This window comes from Bombus flavifrons, chromosome 15, assembly GCF_040668555.2.
Source record: "Bombus flavifrons isolate JBK064 chromosome 15, iyBomFlav1_principal, whole genome shotgun sequence".
In the NCBI taxonomy this organism is placed as follows: Eukaryota; Metazoa; Arthropoda; class Insecta; order Hymenoptera; family Apidae; genus Bombus; species Bombus flavifrons.
In genome coordinates this window covers 9,926,565-9,942,242 of record NC_138456.1, presented here as the reverse complement: position 1 = coordinate 9,942,242, position 15,678 = coordinate 9,926,565, and the positions used below count along the sequence as shown (strand labels likewise).

The window sequence follows — 15,678 nt, the reverse complement described above, 5'->3', positions numbered from 1 at the left end:
AATTAATGCACTTTTACGCTCGAAAAACGTTAAATCAGAATCGGCAAATTTCATTCGCGATTAACCTTTTGCTCGATAATGTCACGCACATGGCATGGATTACGATTTCGATTATACATAAACAAGAAAGTTTAGTTTAAACCGCGACTTTAGTTTCAATTTCGTAGTTTGAGAATTTAGAATGTTACATTTAGAATGAGAGTTCGAGAATTATATTCAAGCGAAAATAAATCGGAAATTATAAACGTCTGCCACGAGAAAAGAAGAATATCCATGGTCGATGCGCGAAGACACTTTAAACTTTCTTACTTTCTTACTTTCTTACACTTTAAACACTCTTAAATCTTTCTTAGCGATCGGCAAATTTTTAGCCACTCGAACGACCTCGTTATGATATCAATTAGTTTGTTTAATTGACGTTTCATTGTACATCTGTCAACGTATCAATCAACGTATCAGCGGCAATGCATAACCGATCGATCCTCCATCTGGTTCCATTGTTCTCCATACGTGATTTCAGTTACACAGCTCTTTCTTAACAAACATTTCTATCCTGACATCGTAACTTGTTAACGTGGCTCCGTTCCAACTTGTTCGTCCTTTCTCGCGAATCTTTTGTCGCTTTTTTAATTCTAGCCAGTCAATATGGTCAACGTATTTGACACAGAAGATGCTCTTACGTAATGTTAATTGAGTTCCTTTCTTTCACCTACCTTTACATCCAGAGAAAGGAATTAGCTGAAAAACTGATATAGACGCGTCAACGATAACGAGAGAGAACTGCATTTGCAGTTGTTCTGAATAATTCCGGAGAAGATGATTTAACATTTTCACGCAATCTAAACGGTAACTGAAAATTGCAATGTTTTAAATATTATTCGCAAGTAAAATTGGAATGAAATTTAGAAGAGGACGAGCTATCGAAAGTGTACTGTTTCAAAATAAACGAAGCAATTATGGCAGATTTTGAATAACGCGACGAGATATACAGCTCGACTATGTTAATTACTGCGAAGATAAATATCGTGTATTTTGCTTTAATTTGAAATTTTAGTCGATCTTCTGGGTGTCGCGAATCTATAGCCAGCTCACATTATTTATTCACTCGGTGTATTAATTTGGAATGAGGCCAAAAAGGGTGTACGAAACAAGTAGCCTTAAAATTACAAAATAAATTCTTTATTTTCCGCTATGCTGCAATCTGATAAAGCATAAATATTTAGCGAACGAGAGCCTCGAGCGACAAAATGGCTTTTGATAAAAACAGAAACTTCAAAGTTGCCGCTACGTCGCCTGTCGGCTTTTACACGGAATAATACGTTCGGATGAAAAAATTGGACGTTTTAGGTATATTCGATGTATCTGAACGCATTGAAATTAGAATAAAAAGAACCGTGGCCAGAGGGGATTTATTAATATTTACCACGAGAGGCGCTAATTCGGAATAAATGAAAGAATAATTCCTATGATAGTCTACTTTGAGCGTGAAATACGTGTTCTCGCGTGCAGCCATCGCGTCTCTGCTTGAAATCTTAAACAGCTTTGCGTTGTTCAAAGGGCTATGTTTTATTTGGCGTTTAGAATTTTAGAGTCGGCAAGACGTTTATATATTCTGTGTGAGCGTAATCGAAAATACGTGTGATGGTACGGTGTGCAAGAAGTCGCTATTAAACAACAGACTGGAAATTATGTGCGTATCGTGGCGCACATTGCCTAAAACTGGGTCCTTGGCTAATTGCCCATCCTGGTCGGCGAGGTCAGCGCAAAGAAATAAAAAGGAAAAGGTAGAGACAAAAAAAAATTCTAATTATTCATAAACTTAGCCACAAATTGCCAAATACAAGCTACGATTACTTCCACCTACTTATCTAATTAATTTTTGGATTTTATCCAAATATTATCTGGTTGCTCGAAGAATTTATCGAAGCGGATATCGATCGTATTGAACATAGTACTTCATACAACTCGTGGTAGTTTATGCGAGTAAAATAATTTACTTCGATTCGTTCGGATATGTTTCTTAAAATTTCTATTTTATTTTACCCGGTTTGCCTCGGTTTGCGGAAAAATAAAATTCCACTATTTTCACTCATTTCCTTTGTTATTGATTTATCAACGTATACGTTGAAACTTGCGCCCGACTCCACGCATTATCCAGCAAAACTTTTCGATTACCATGCGATCCTTGCTCCTCTAAACCGATCACTTTACTTTCTTATTCGCCTAATTCCAGTCCCCCTTTGTCGTCAAAGTTCGCTCAAATATATGGAAAAGTCAAACAGCTACTCGTGGAAGAATGGAGAGCGCTGGAAAGCAGAGAGAAAAGCAACGCGAGGCTGAAAGATGGGGCGGCGTGCAATGGTCGGTGGTAAACGTTGAAGCGAGAATCGAGGAATCGTCGAAAAGCGTGAAAGATTCGATTTGAAATATCCACGAGGCATCGATACACAGCGCGTTTAGTAGAGCACGTGGTGGCCCGTGCCGAACGGACGAAGAAACCGAGTGGACGAAGCTTAAGAGGCCGATCTGCGCAAGCACAGGTGCAAGTTCGAGGGTATAAAGAGGAGAAGCTGGAGCTCGCTGCGCGCACTTTGTGCTTCATCTGTCCGTCAATCGCGTCGTGCGCTCGTTCGCTGTTTGTTCACGGTGATCAGCCCGCTCGATTCGTCTTTTTTTTCTCTTCCACTCGATCGCGAATCGGTCAAGTTGCAGCTTCCCCTCGTTGTCTTTGTCATCGTCGCAGTATCGCCTTGTCGTCGTTGTCGCCCTCGTGTGTTGACTCCTTCGTTTCATCGCGACTTCCACTTCGACGATCCAGCTCGGCTCATCCAGGTAGGTGCAGAGAATACTTTTATCAAAGCTTTTGAGGGACGTTCGTTCGATGCTTTTGCGTGGAAATCGCGCGAACGATTCTTCTGACGCGTCCGACGATTCGAATTTCGAGACATTTGAAATCGTACGCGGATCAGTGATTTTGTGGTTCCGAGTGATACAACGGGGAAAATAGGTTTATCCTAGTTTCGCAGGATCGCAGGAGAGAGTGACGTTGAAGAAATCGAGGAAGTGGAGGGATTATAGTCGGGAAAAGATTTCTCCAACGGTTTTAACGTGGTGGTACGTTTGTTGGTAAAGAATGGAAGCTAGTTTTATCTTTCGTTGAACGCAACGGAATTAATTTGATTTATTACCGAGCTCGTTTTCAATCGAAAGGTGAGAATAGCGTTAGGATAGCCGTAGAAATAGACGTTGAGTAGCGAGCAAAGACAGGAAGATATTTGAAAAGCGTTTAGAATAACAGACTGCTTGGATATGTTCTTGCGTTATATTCGATCGAGACGAGCTAAACTTATAATAAGTCTTATCCTACTGTTTCTTACATATTACATACACGCCGATGAATTATTATTTTGATATTTAAATGGTTCTTTACCGTACTTGAAGTAATTGTATACGTTCTCGATGCGAGCGAGTATACTCGTCAAACATAGTTGAGTGGTCTTGAGATTACTTTATTGCGAAGAAAATTTAAGAACTCTGCAACGTTAAAGCGCATTCCAGACAATTTAACCTTGCAATTGGTTAATTAGCCAGTTTGTTAAGTCGAGAAATCATGTTTGCTGCGTGACGGTAGTTTCGTTTAAAAATCCTGATGTACCTACTTTAAGGAAAAAGTCTTTTGGACGAATTGAAGGAATTTTAAATTCAAGAAGCTACGCTTCTTAATACAAAAATTTATTGAAATTAAACGAATCGGTGGCATTTGACGGTATCGACGTAACGATAAAATTAGACGATTCTGAACTTTGTTTGGAAACACGAAAATTCGCTATCGTCGCTGAAGGCTTTTAAGCTTCTAGAAAGCCACGTAACTTCCATATTTTGTCAAAAATTTTGCGATCCTTTCAACCATCCACGCATACTCGAACACCTGAAACCACCAAAGCCACTTATCGCCTTTGCCATTTCGAACCTTCGATTATGGCAAATACTCCAGTTTGAAAGTTGTCTTAGAGCGGCGAAATATTGGAGCAAGTTAACGCGTTTGAAAATTCTGCATACTTGAAGCTAATGGTCGTCTTTGCCGGAGTTGCGCCGCAATGAGCACAGCGATCGCTTCCGGTGATTCTTTTCCGGTCATCGGGGAAGTCTCGTTCTATTCGAAGTTATCGTGGTAAACGAAGCGTTGATTTTCTGATTATCAGATTTAGTTTCACCGGTTTTCCAACGACTGCACAGTCGATTAGCTTCACTGTCTTTCCTTAAATCGAAGAATTACAGTCGTCAAGATGAGAACGTTCGTTAGTTCAGGGTTTCTGAGACGATTAATTTCACCGTGTTTTATATCTTCCTTTCTTCCCCTTGAATAAATTTTATTCTTACGAACGAGAAGCTGAATCTTGAAATTTAAGCCGAAACTTTCATTTAACTGGAAAGGGTTTCACATTTATTTGATAACTTATGGGCCATTTAAAGTCTTGAACATCGTATACTGCCACTTAATAGTTAACGATTTATTGTCCATGTATAAATTTGATATCGCTTTGGGAAATTGTTAACGATAAACGTGTTTATTTTATATAAAATATAAACGTAACGTTTGATATTCAAAAACGTATTGACTTTATCAAGCTATCGAACGCCATCGATGGCAATATTTTATAAGTACATAGGATTATTTCCTTGCGATATCTCAGAGAGAATCCATTTCCAGTTTTTCAATAAACGTTGTTTCTATTACGTTTAATGATACGGTACTATCGTGCGTGTGGATAATAATGAACAGAGAACAATGGAACGCGTTTTTGCAATCGCTCTTATTAAAGCATGATTGTCAATAAATATCAAACGGCGATATTCTATTATGAGATGTGTATTATCCAGTTACGTCGCAGTAGTGGATTAAAGAGAGACAATTTTCTACGATGTTCAGTGATGAAACAGTCAATTTCAGTTACAGTTAATTTTTACCGAAGCTATAATTTTCTCGTATTATCAAGAAGATATTTGCTTGGTATTTATTAAAAATAGATTATTAGAATTTTCTATTACAAGCGTTGTGTTAATGACGTTGGAAATTTATAATATGGAAAGATGCATTTTCCTGCGACGTCTAACCGAAGAAAAAGGTGCTGAAGTAACAAGATTGAAGCGTCATAGTGAATTCCAGTCAGGTAGTAACAATCTAATAGTTGAGAAAGTAGTTTCAACGAAAAAAAAAAAAAAAAAAAGGGAAATAGGACAGCATCGAATTAACATATTTATTATTAGCAAAATTTCATGTTTAGTTCGAATAAAGTTGTGCATATCACTCTAGATAATTGGAGATTAGGCTGAATTCATAAACTGGATAAAGTATAAAATACTAAATATGAAAAGTAAATATATAATATTATTAAAGTTTCATTTTTTAGAAGCATCTGGCTTGCGTAACGCAACTTTCAAAATATTGGACATCTCGTTTATGCGGATGATGATATAGTTATTTTAAATAGCGCATAAATTTATGTAACGCAAGGATGCACTTTCCCGTGACATTTAATAAAGAGCGAAGATGGCGAAGCGGAAGTATTCTTGTTAATTTTAGTAAAACTATAGGCACTCTATGAGAAAAATAGCTGATTCGAATATTCCTTTGATTTTAACAAAAGCACGTAAAATCTTTGTAGAAACGGGGTCATCGTGAAATATGAATATTTAGAAGGAAAAATAATGGTAAATTCGTACGCTAAACTGCTCTTAGGCCAAAGTGTACGTACTGCTGTATCTCCGGCTGATCATAATTATGCTTACATTATAGAGCTTTCTTATAGAAGCGGCCTAGAAAGATAAGAAGAATATATCGTAGATAATATAGTAAATACGTTATTTTCAATTTTTCCATATTTTTTGATACGGCCGTAGTAATTTTAATTCGCGTTATCCGTTATCCAATAAAACACATGACAGTTCGATAAGCATGATGTACGTACAAACTGATACTTTATTTTTCGCGTAAGTCGTTAAAACTGTGATCAATATAAACGTAGAATTAATTCACGTAATTTCTAATATAATTTCGATAAAACGATAATGACGTTTAACAATCGGATAACAGATTTAATTAAACTGATTCATCGCAATCCCCAAACAGGAAATATAAATATTCCCACTACTAAAATTTCATTAATTTAATCGTCATTATATTTTGTGTCTATAGTCGTTTTAAACAAATCTACACAAATATTTCTCACATTATCGGAAATAATTATATTATTTCAGCAGTTTCTATCGTGATCATGCAAAATATTCTGTTAAAATTTTGTAAAATTATTAACGAAATCGCATCTCGCTCGCATATTTATCGTGTCGTACACTTGGCGAACACGAAGGTAACATGGTCGATCTCCGTGACGATAATCTTGGCCGAGATATAAAAGTTCGATAAGGGAACGCCACTTTGACGTTGTCTGTTATGCAGCTTATCAATTTAATCTTACTTAATTCTTTCTCCCCGCTTTTTTCTGCTGGCTCTGCCCCGTTCTCCTCGCCACGATGCACAATATCGCGAAGGTATAAATGGCCGATGGTTGGACGTCATGCGCTGCGTTCTTTGTTTCCACCCCTTCCATCGTTCTGCAGCTTTTCCAAGTTTCATTGAGCGCGTGGCTCAGGTACAGTGGGGTTTATTCCCCGACTTCCGTTGCAAAATAATAATTTAACTCCCCGGATGCATTTGCGTCTGGCTGCAGCGAATAAAAAGTGAAATTCGGCGGCAAAGTGTGAGCACGACGCGGAGTCCCCCGCGGCACCAACCGACAGAATCGCTCCAGTCCGTGGAACAGTCGACCATCGGAGAAACCTCGGCCGCTGTAAATCAACTCTGCCCGACATACAACCGAGAAATTTTTTCCGCGAATGGAAAATCTATCCGAGTGGCGAAATTAAAGGCAGTATCCCTTTGGTTAGCGTGCGAATTTCGACGATTTTTCCAGCGATCTCACGAGATTTTTTGTAATCTTTCGACGTTTCGCAGCAGCAAATTGCGATATTTTCGTGGCGTGTAGTTGCCGCTCGTTTCGAATCCGTTTAGTACAACGTCGATGTTGCGGTTCGTTCTGAAAAATGAAAGTGGAATTGGCGTTAGGTTCTTGTTTTTGATCACAGAAATTTCTCGATATTCGTTGCGTGGTTCATCCCTTTTGAGTTTGAGAAGACATACCGTGCTGGGTTTTAAAAGATCAGAATTTCTATTATCATCCATCTCTTTTTCCAGCGGAAGCAGAATTTGAATCGAGCGAAGTAGGTCGTAAAGAAGGAAATTTTGTAGCAAGTTACTTCAAGTTTTTCCCAATATATTATTTCGATGTGGGACGAATTTAATTCGAGTTACACCATCCTGGAAGTGGAATGCGAGCTCGATGTATATTTCGAGTAGAAAGGGTCGACATTCTTGACGTGACAAAACGGAAACTCACATCTACGCTAAACAGCTAACAATATAAAAATATCAATAATTTTGCAATAATTATTTCAATATCTTTTATATCTTAATCCTCGACCACGAGTAATATCAATCTGAGTTGTTGATTCTATATCTGTAAAGTAAATTTGCATGCTAAATACACTTTGGATTCCAAATCTTGGAGTTTCATCGATATCTCTCAATGTCCACATTACAGATCATAAATATTTTTCAATTTAATGAATCACTTTTAAATTCTTATTAAATAGAGCGTAATACACAAACGATCTGTTCGTTTGTTCATTGTTAGAGGAACGACGATTACACAATATTGTTTCGTTAATTAGTAGACTACTTTCTAACGTGTGTAACATGTATAAGAGTATCTAGAACGAAGCGTGTCTTTGTGTATTACAAGCTGGACACCTTTTCCCACGACGTAATACTTCATAATGAATAGAATACTCTATTACCTGAACATTGTTATCTGAATTTGTTAGACCATTATTTAAACACGTTTTTTTCTCTTATAGTAGAAGACACGGTACGTTGTATTCTCTGTATTATGCACATAATATATATTTTACTCGCTGTCTCTGGAAAAGATGATACGAATGAGTAATAAAATAAAGTGCAAAATGATTCTATGAACATAATGCAATAAATGCACACGTACGGACTCCGATGTAATTTTATAAAATGTTATTACATCCGACAAGAGCGATATATTGCAGAACAGACGACTATTAACAAAGTGATAAAAAAAGTCATTAATATTCTAAACTTTCTTTTGTCCATTACATACTGGGTTTAACTTTGTAGATAAACGTGACTAATATTATCTGGTAATGATATTCGAATTCCTGTGAATTCTACGATCGCCATAGGTACAGCTCATTCCGTGTACATAAATGCGAATTGGTCGCGGAAATAATGATCCAGTGAAACGAAGCAATCGTTTTACGCAAACATGTTCGAAAATTGAAAGGGACCGTGGCATTCTGTAGCAGCTGCATGTAACGCTGTCGCCTCAATTGTGTTAAAAGTGTTACGTTAATTACTTTCGTATTATACTATGCGCCGCTATGCTAAATCTCTTTTGTAACAGACATATCGAGTAGGTGAAATGTTTACTCTCTTTCCACAATTTCGTTTACTCTACTCATTTAATATTCGAATTATTTTTCTAAAAGAAAATCAATTTTCCGACGATTAATTGTGAAAATAATTGCAAAAGGTATTAGTAAATTGTTGCTTGTAGATATTGAAATAAAAAACGTTTGAAATAAATTTTTATTAAAATATTATTCTCGTAATAGGTATTCTGCGCGTAATTGCTGAATGCTGTTAAATGGAAATAATTTTGAAAAATTAAACTTCGGATACTGCTGTTTTATCGATGACTCGGAAAACATAACGTGGGCAAACGAGAATATCGATACCCGAGTGTATCATATTCCAGAACAGTCTGGAATTCAATCACAATATTGAATGAAAATATAAAAAATATATTTGTCAGCAAGAAGAAGGTAAACTCATAATTTGTATCTTTCTTTTTCAAGTGGATTCATAATTTTAATATTAGTCGTCTCTTTATGCGGAAAGATTAATATAATACTTAATAGGTTTTTATCTTTTCTCCAGCTAACAATTGCAGAAAAGATTGAGAACAAGTAAAAGAAGTATTCTTATACGAAACCCTATATTTACTACGATTTTTAAAAATGCCTCCTCTGTTCTCCGTCTTCTAATTTTAAAAATCCTATTAATGACATGATTGTGCGACGAGAATGCAAAGGTTCTTCTTAGCGAGCAACTTCTTCCGTTTTATGACGATTATTCCTACTTGCCGATGATCATTGTTAAATACTTACTAAAAGTAAGACTTTGAGTACATAATCGGATAACTTTTAAATGGCGCGGTTTCTATACGGCCAGCGATTTGTATGTTCGACGATATGCCAAAGTACCTTCCAAACGTATTTTCTTTGCCATGATGTTTCGAATCCGCTGTACTTTGAGGATTCAGACAAGATAAGATCCGAGGCTTTTGTCAATTTCTTCATTCTAAAATTTTATTAAAATTCTTATTTCTTTTATTTCTATTAAAACTTCCAGATATCTACGATATTTTACGAACGTCAACTTGCTTAATTATCTTGTCGTAACTTAATCATACAATTGAATAAATTTAAATTTAATAAATCGTCAAATTCAAATTATAAATATATTGTTAAGATAAGATGCAGCTATTCCTCCGTTTTAATTATAAAACTTGTATCTGTTGAGTTTTCCCGAGGAGACTGCGGAAAATTTCAAGCGATCGTTTCTTGTGTACGTTCTAACAATTGTTCCGTTGCATCTGGTTTAGTTAAATGATACACACAGTGTCGTTCAATTAACTCGGGACGATAGAATGCATAGAATTTAAGTGAGAGAAGGGAAAGAGAGAGCGACGTGTGACGCTAATGTTCAGACGTTCTCTACAACTACCGAGGATCAGCATGAGCCGATATAACGTTGCTCGTTCAAAATTGACACGATTCGCTAACTATACGCGTCGAAGTTTTCACCTGTTCTACGTTGAAGACTAAACAGTTGTCTCGTTCATAACTACGTATGAATTTCATTCTGGTTTTTCACTGGATCGAATGTAACTGTGAATTGCAAAGTGTTACGATAGCCGAAGGAGGTTTATGCAACGAATTCTGCGAAATGTACTCTCGAGTAAGCAACGTAATTTGATCGAGCTTCTGCGCCTGAGTTTCAAAAATTAAGCGTTAGTCTGGAACGATAGTGAAATTGTTAACCCTTTCGGAAGAGATTGGTTTTATGCCATATATCAACATCGATGAAGTATTTAAAGTGATAAAGCATGTTCTCAGCTTGAACAGGTTTTTGGTTCCTCCGTGAAGATAACGAATAAATAATGCAAGAGCAATGTTGGAAAGCGGAACACCGATGGTAAGTATAAAATATTTGGGGCTCTGTGTACCTTGGTCCGAGTAACAACTATTCTCTAGAAATCCAAATTAAGAAGAGGACATTACCGTTACCTCTTCTATCCCTTTGTTAACGCACGTATGTGCATGACTGTTACGAACGTATTTTATATCAAAAGAAAATACAGGAATTACTATAATTTAAGGATCGAATTGTTCTCCTTTTCATTTCGACTTTAACATTTGCGTACGCGACAAGGCAATTAGAAATTTGACATTAATAATTAATATTAGAATTTTTATCATTTGAAAATCAGGGATAGTAAGGTTACAGCGTATAGTGGATTTTATCGACGACAACTGCAATTACAGAACTATCAGGTCACAAAGGATTGCAGAGTTGAAATATCTATGTCGTATCCTTCACTGCAACGAAACAAGGAACGACCTCATTCTACTCGCTTCTACTATTTCTGATTGGTGTAAGTTTACGTTACAGTATCGATAACAAGGCTGGATCTAACTAAAATTTAACTAAAATGGATTACAATAATGTAAAATAATTCTTTTATCCCCAATAAACTTGATATCATTGACTTGATACCGTTAAATTCACCGAATCTTGTTTCTTTATCGCTAGAGTAAATTATTAATATTCCATTTTCGTAATAAAACTGACTTTGATGATACTCCCTGTTCTCTTCATATAATGTTATCCGTTTTACGAATTTCCAACGAGATCAATTCCACGGTAGTACAGGCCATGAAACTCAAGAGCAGTTTTTTTACGCCTGTTTCGAATGGAAATTCGAGTCCACCTGCGAAGGTGGCTATAACCAGGATGGCTAAAGTTTCCTTCAATTTGCCGAAACGGCGATTACAGCCTGGCAGAGTGTCGTTTAGCTGCTACGATCAGTTGAACTACACACTGATTGCACGTACAAATATACAATTAAGGGTTCATTTGAGAGGCAAGACCCGCGAGATTCGGGTGAACATTTTGTTAATTGACTATTGGGCCGACCAGAATAGGCAAGGTTAACAGGAAAATATCCAGGAAAAGTTCGTTCGAGCCGTGACTGCCTGATACGAATCCGACTCGAGAAGCTGGATATTAAATTAGGTGTCGTGGTAGGTAGATTGTTGCGCTTAACACGTTTAAAGGCTTCAGCACGCTTTATCTTAATTTTCTTTTTTACTATTTCATAAACTTTTATTTACCTAACTGTTCGAAAGATTTCTTTTTGCCATCTTCACTTTGTCACGTTAATCATCAGATTACTTAAATTATCGTGCCACTTACTTGCCATAATTGGAAAGCCAATTCTCACGTCTAGAATTCAAATATTTCCGAATTGTGAACAAAAAAAAAAAAAAAAAGAAAAAGATAAATATCTTAGATCGTAAAAGACCGGAAGAAATTCTATTCCACGTTTTTATTAGGTTATCCTGATAATCATATCATTGTTATTGCACATTAACTTCTGATACACTAAACCCGATTCTCCGGTAGCGTAACCGATTGCTTTTCTTCCTCGTGTGGGTTGCGGTGGGTAGGTCGACACGACGTGACGAGACATCTGTCCCGATGCCTCCGGGATGATTTATCCGCAGGAAGGCCAGATCTGCCCTCGAGGATGTATCTCGGTAAGACGGATGGCTTGATCGCCATAAATGTTGGATTACAATGAAGGACTTAGTGTAAATAAACCCTGGCCGATATAACGTGATTTCTTTTCTCAATTAACGAGAAAATATTAGCTTCGATTTAGATTCCATCACGTAACTCAAGATGAAATTTAAGCTCATGAAAATTTTTAATGATTTCGATGTATCGGTAAGAAACTTCCTTACGGAACTTCCTTAGTATACGATATTTCATTCATAAACTAGAAAATATTTCATTAACGTAGATCGATATCTGTAACATACGATGTCTCTAATTATCATCGATCTGATACTTCGAATATTCCACCATAATTTCCATCCTACTGCTTATATCGAACTTCTAGTTGTTAATTTAATCGCAATTTCGATAGAAATTTCATTAAGGACGAATTAATTTACTACGTTTACTCCACAAAAGCAAGTTTCTTTGAAATTATAAAAATGGCTCGCATACTTTAAATATAATTACTGGTCCAAAAATAATTGAAGAATGTTGGAAAAATCGGTTGTCGCCAGTTGTCGACGGAAGAAACCGAAAATTCATGCTTATTTGACGCGTATTAATAAATGGAAATAAATCATAATCCAAGAAGTTATAAACGCGAAAGAATCTTGGCTGCAGGGACGGTTCAAAAGTGATTTCGAATATTATCTCACCACGGAACTAGCTAGCTAGCTAAATTCTAACGCATGAGCAATTTCGTAACCGAGCGTCTTCACGTACCAAAGCATTTTGGAAGAAGTCTCGAAGTTTCATAAATCTTGCCGCGAAAGTTGTGAAAGTTCGCTCTTTAAATCTAGACCGGGTAATTTTTTAAATAGAGATTCCTTTGGCGGAGTGTTCTTCGCTTTAAAAAATGCCTGACATTTTTATCTGTAACCTCTAGTCACATTCTTTTGCCACAATTTAACGTTACGAGGATCGATTGATAATAAGAGGTTTTACCTGGACGATAGGATGCGTACGTGTCATAGAGAGAAGATAAATGATAATGCGTCCACTAAAAATGTTTGGATTTTAAAAAGTGTCGACAAAAGTTTAAGAAGCGTGAGAATCGCCAGAGGAACTATTATAAAAACTTTAGACTTGCATCGGACGGCAAACAACAAACGCTACAACCAACATTTTGCAACAGGGGTGAAATCTGCTACACCTGACACCGAGTGGTAGCATTCTTTGCGTTCTACGTGATATATTACGAAGCCAGGAAGAGATCGAACCGTTTGTATCCTCCATAAATTACCGGCGGTTTGCTCTCCAAGTTTTCTAGCAGATGCAAGCTACTTGAGAATTCTTTGTCGGAACTCGTTCTTTACACGCGTGGCGACAGCCGATGCTATTAATATTGGATAATATGGGCAACAATATGTCGTCCTTTTCAATTCTATTTCCGCGAAACTATAACAGCTATGTTTGTGAACGCGTTAACTGGAAGGGGAGCGATATGGAATAAACCGCGGAAGTTGTAAAAGAAGTAAAGTGAGAGAATTTGTACGGTTCCATTTTGGTCGTTTATCACTCTGTATTTAGAAAATCGTGAATCATGTTTATACATAGTGAATCGTGTAAACGCGTCACAGCTAATATCGTGTTAAACTAATTGTGATTAAGGCTTATCTATCAAACTAATTTTCATTCCATAGTCATGTCGTATGTTAATTTACTTTAATTTAGTATCTACGCCGGTTTGCAATTCGCGCCGTATTGAAATTTCATCGTAGGTCCAGGTATATACGGAAATCTTTGACTGAATATAAATGGCCAAAGGGAATAGAGTGCTCACTGAATGGGACCCTGGCTGGTCGTTAAAGCGTAGCCGTTTCTAAACAGCGAAACTCGTCGACTTGTGATTAGCGAGACGACGCAGGATTCCAGTCAACTGCAGGGGAAGAACGTAATTGCGTTATCTTTTTTGCCAATTTTTTCAATGGCCCGTTTTTCTCCTCTCATTGTCAGACGATGCCCTTAAGGAGGACGGCCGTTCTCGTGCGAATATTGCTGCTTGCAGTTGCTTCGTGCGATTGCTACTTGTTTCGAACTCGGTTGCTACGAAGTTGAACGAAGTTAATTGTATCGGGATTACGCGGCGAAGCGCTTGCCGTTTCGTAGCGCATTCTTCTTTGCCATTTCAATGTGTTTGTGCATTTAGTACATCTGATGACGATATCGGTGGTGAAAATTGGCAATTGTTTAGTAACCAACGATAGTAATATTTATGCGATTTAATTTGGTTAATAAGCTCCTTAATAATTGAACATCTATGGGATAAAATTCGATGCCTATAATATTAGTCTGCTAATATTCTAATTTTGCAGGGGATCCAATATTTACGTATATACGTTTCAGAAGAGTTTTACCGATTGAGAAAATTTGTTCGTTGTAGATTCACGGTGACGTTCTTCTTAGTTCGTAAAACAAAACTTCATTTAAAAAAAGCGAGAATTTCATTTTCTGCAGCCTAAAATAACAAAGAGGTGATTTTAGCTATCTTTATATTTCGTACTTCTTTCCATATTATGATGCAGAATATTTCAAATTGACCTATAAATGCACCGAATCATAAAACGCGTGAATAACATGAAACGACAATTTTATTAAAATATGCGATATAATTTTATAAAAATATTTTTTAGTTTCTTTATTAAATTAAAAAAAGAAGGGAAGAAGACGAAGAATACGAAACAAAGAAATTGTATTTTAATCAAATTACAGTCTCTTTTTTTTCCCTTTCTCTTTTTTCGGATTCTCTAATGAATATTCAATCGATCCGGTTTTTATCTTTCAATATACATGTCTCCTCCCAGTCAGATCAAAACTGTAACTCGCATTTACTCAGTCAATTGTCATCAATTACATTCAATTATCTGCAATAATTAATAATTATATACCTAAATGAACTAATATGCAAAACCACAGTAACACGTTACTATTGCTGTACCTGTGTATGTGTATTCTCGTTTCAATTTCGAAACTAAATTATTATATGCATTTTTTAAAATGGAAGGGCTATTATATAGATTTGTATTAATTATGCACATACGTATGTAGGGTAGTGTGAGTTATAGAACTGATTTCACTGGGAAATGACGTATAATACAGAAATTCATAAGGTTTCGCGTTTATTATGATGAAAATGACGAGATGAATGTATTCACCTATACATATATCTATAAATGTATCGTTTATAATATATTAAATTTGGCAAATAAATTGACTCGGAATGAGATTACAAATTTCATCGTAGCTTTGGCTAAAAAATAAAACAACAATGCGCTATTGTTACGCGATGATGTAAAATTTCCTATGCAAACTAGAATTCATAAAATTTCGGAAGTTTTCAATAGAAAGGTTCAGCGTAGATTAAAATATATTTTATGGATAAAATTCTTTCGCAATTTAATTATCGATGATTCGCAAGATCGCCTTTAATCTTAAAATTCTACGTTGAATGTATCCGGTGCAAATTTTTTTTCAATTAAAAAAAGAAAAAGTTGGCGAGTCATTTTCTAAAGTATCGATGACCCCAAAGTAACTCCTTGCCGGGTTGCTAACCTGCGCTTTATCACTTTCACTTTGCTCTACAAACTTTCCTAAATCTCCTCAATATCGAAATCTATGAACTTTAA

The 15,678-nt window shown here is 36.4% G+C and overlaps 1 protein-coding gene across 1 annotated transcript in view; it reads left to right on the top strand.

Annotated features, from left to right (window-relative positions):
* The first annotated feature begins 2,577 nt into the window (after window positions 1–2,577).
* The window catches only part of Scp2 (Sarcoplasmic calcium-binding protein 2), a 45,620-nt gene continuing 32,519 nt past the window's right edge, over window positions 2,578–15,678 (top strand). Inside the window, exon 1 of the mRNA XM_069128285.1 lies at window positions 2,578–2,832. The gene's annotated coding sequence lies outside the window, so the exon portion shown is untranslated. The remainder of the gene's footprint in view (window positions 2,833–15,678) is intronic.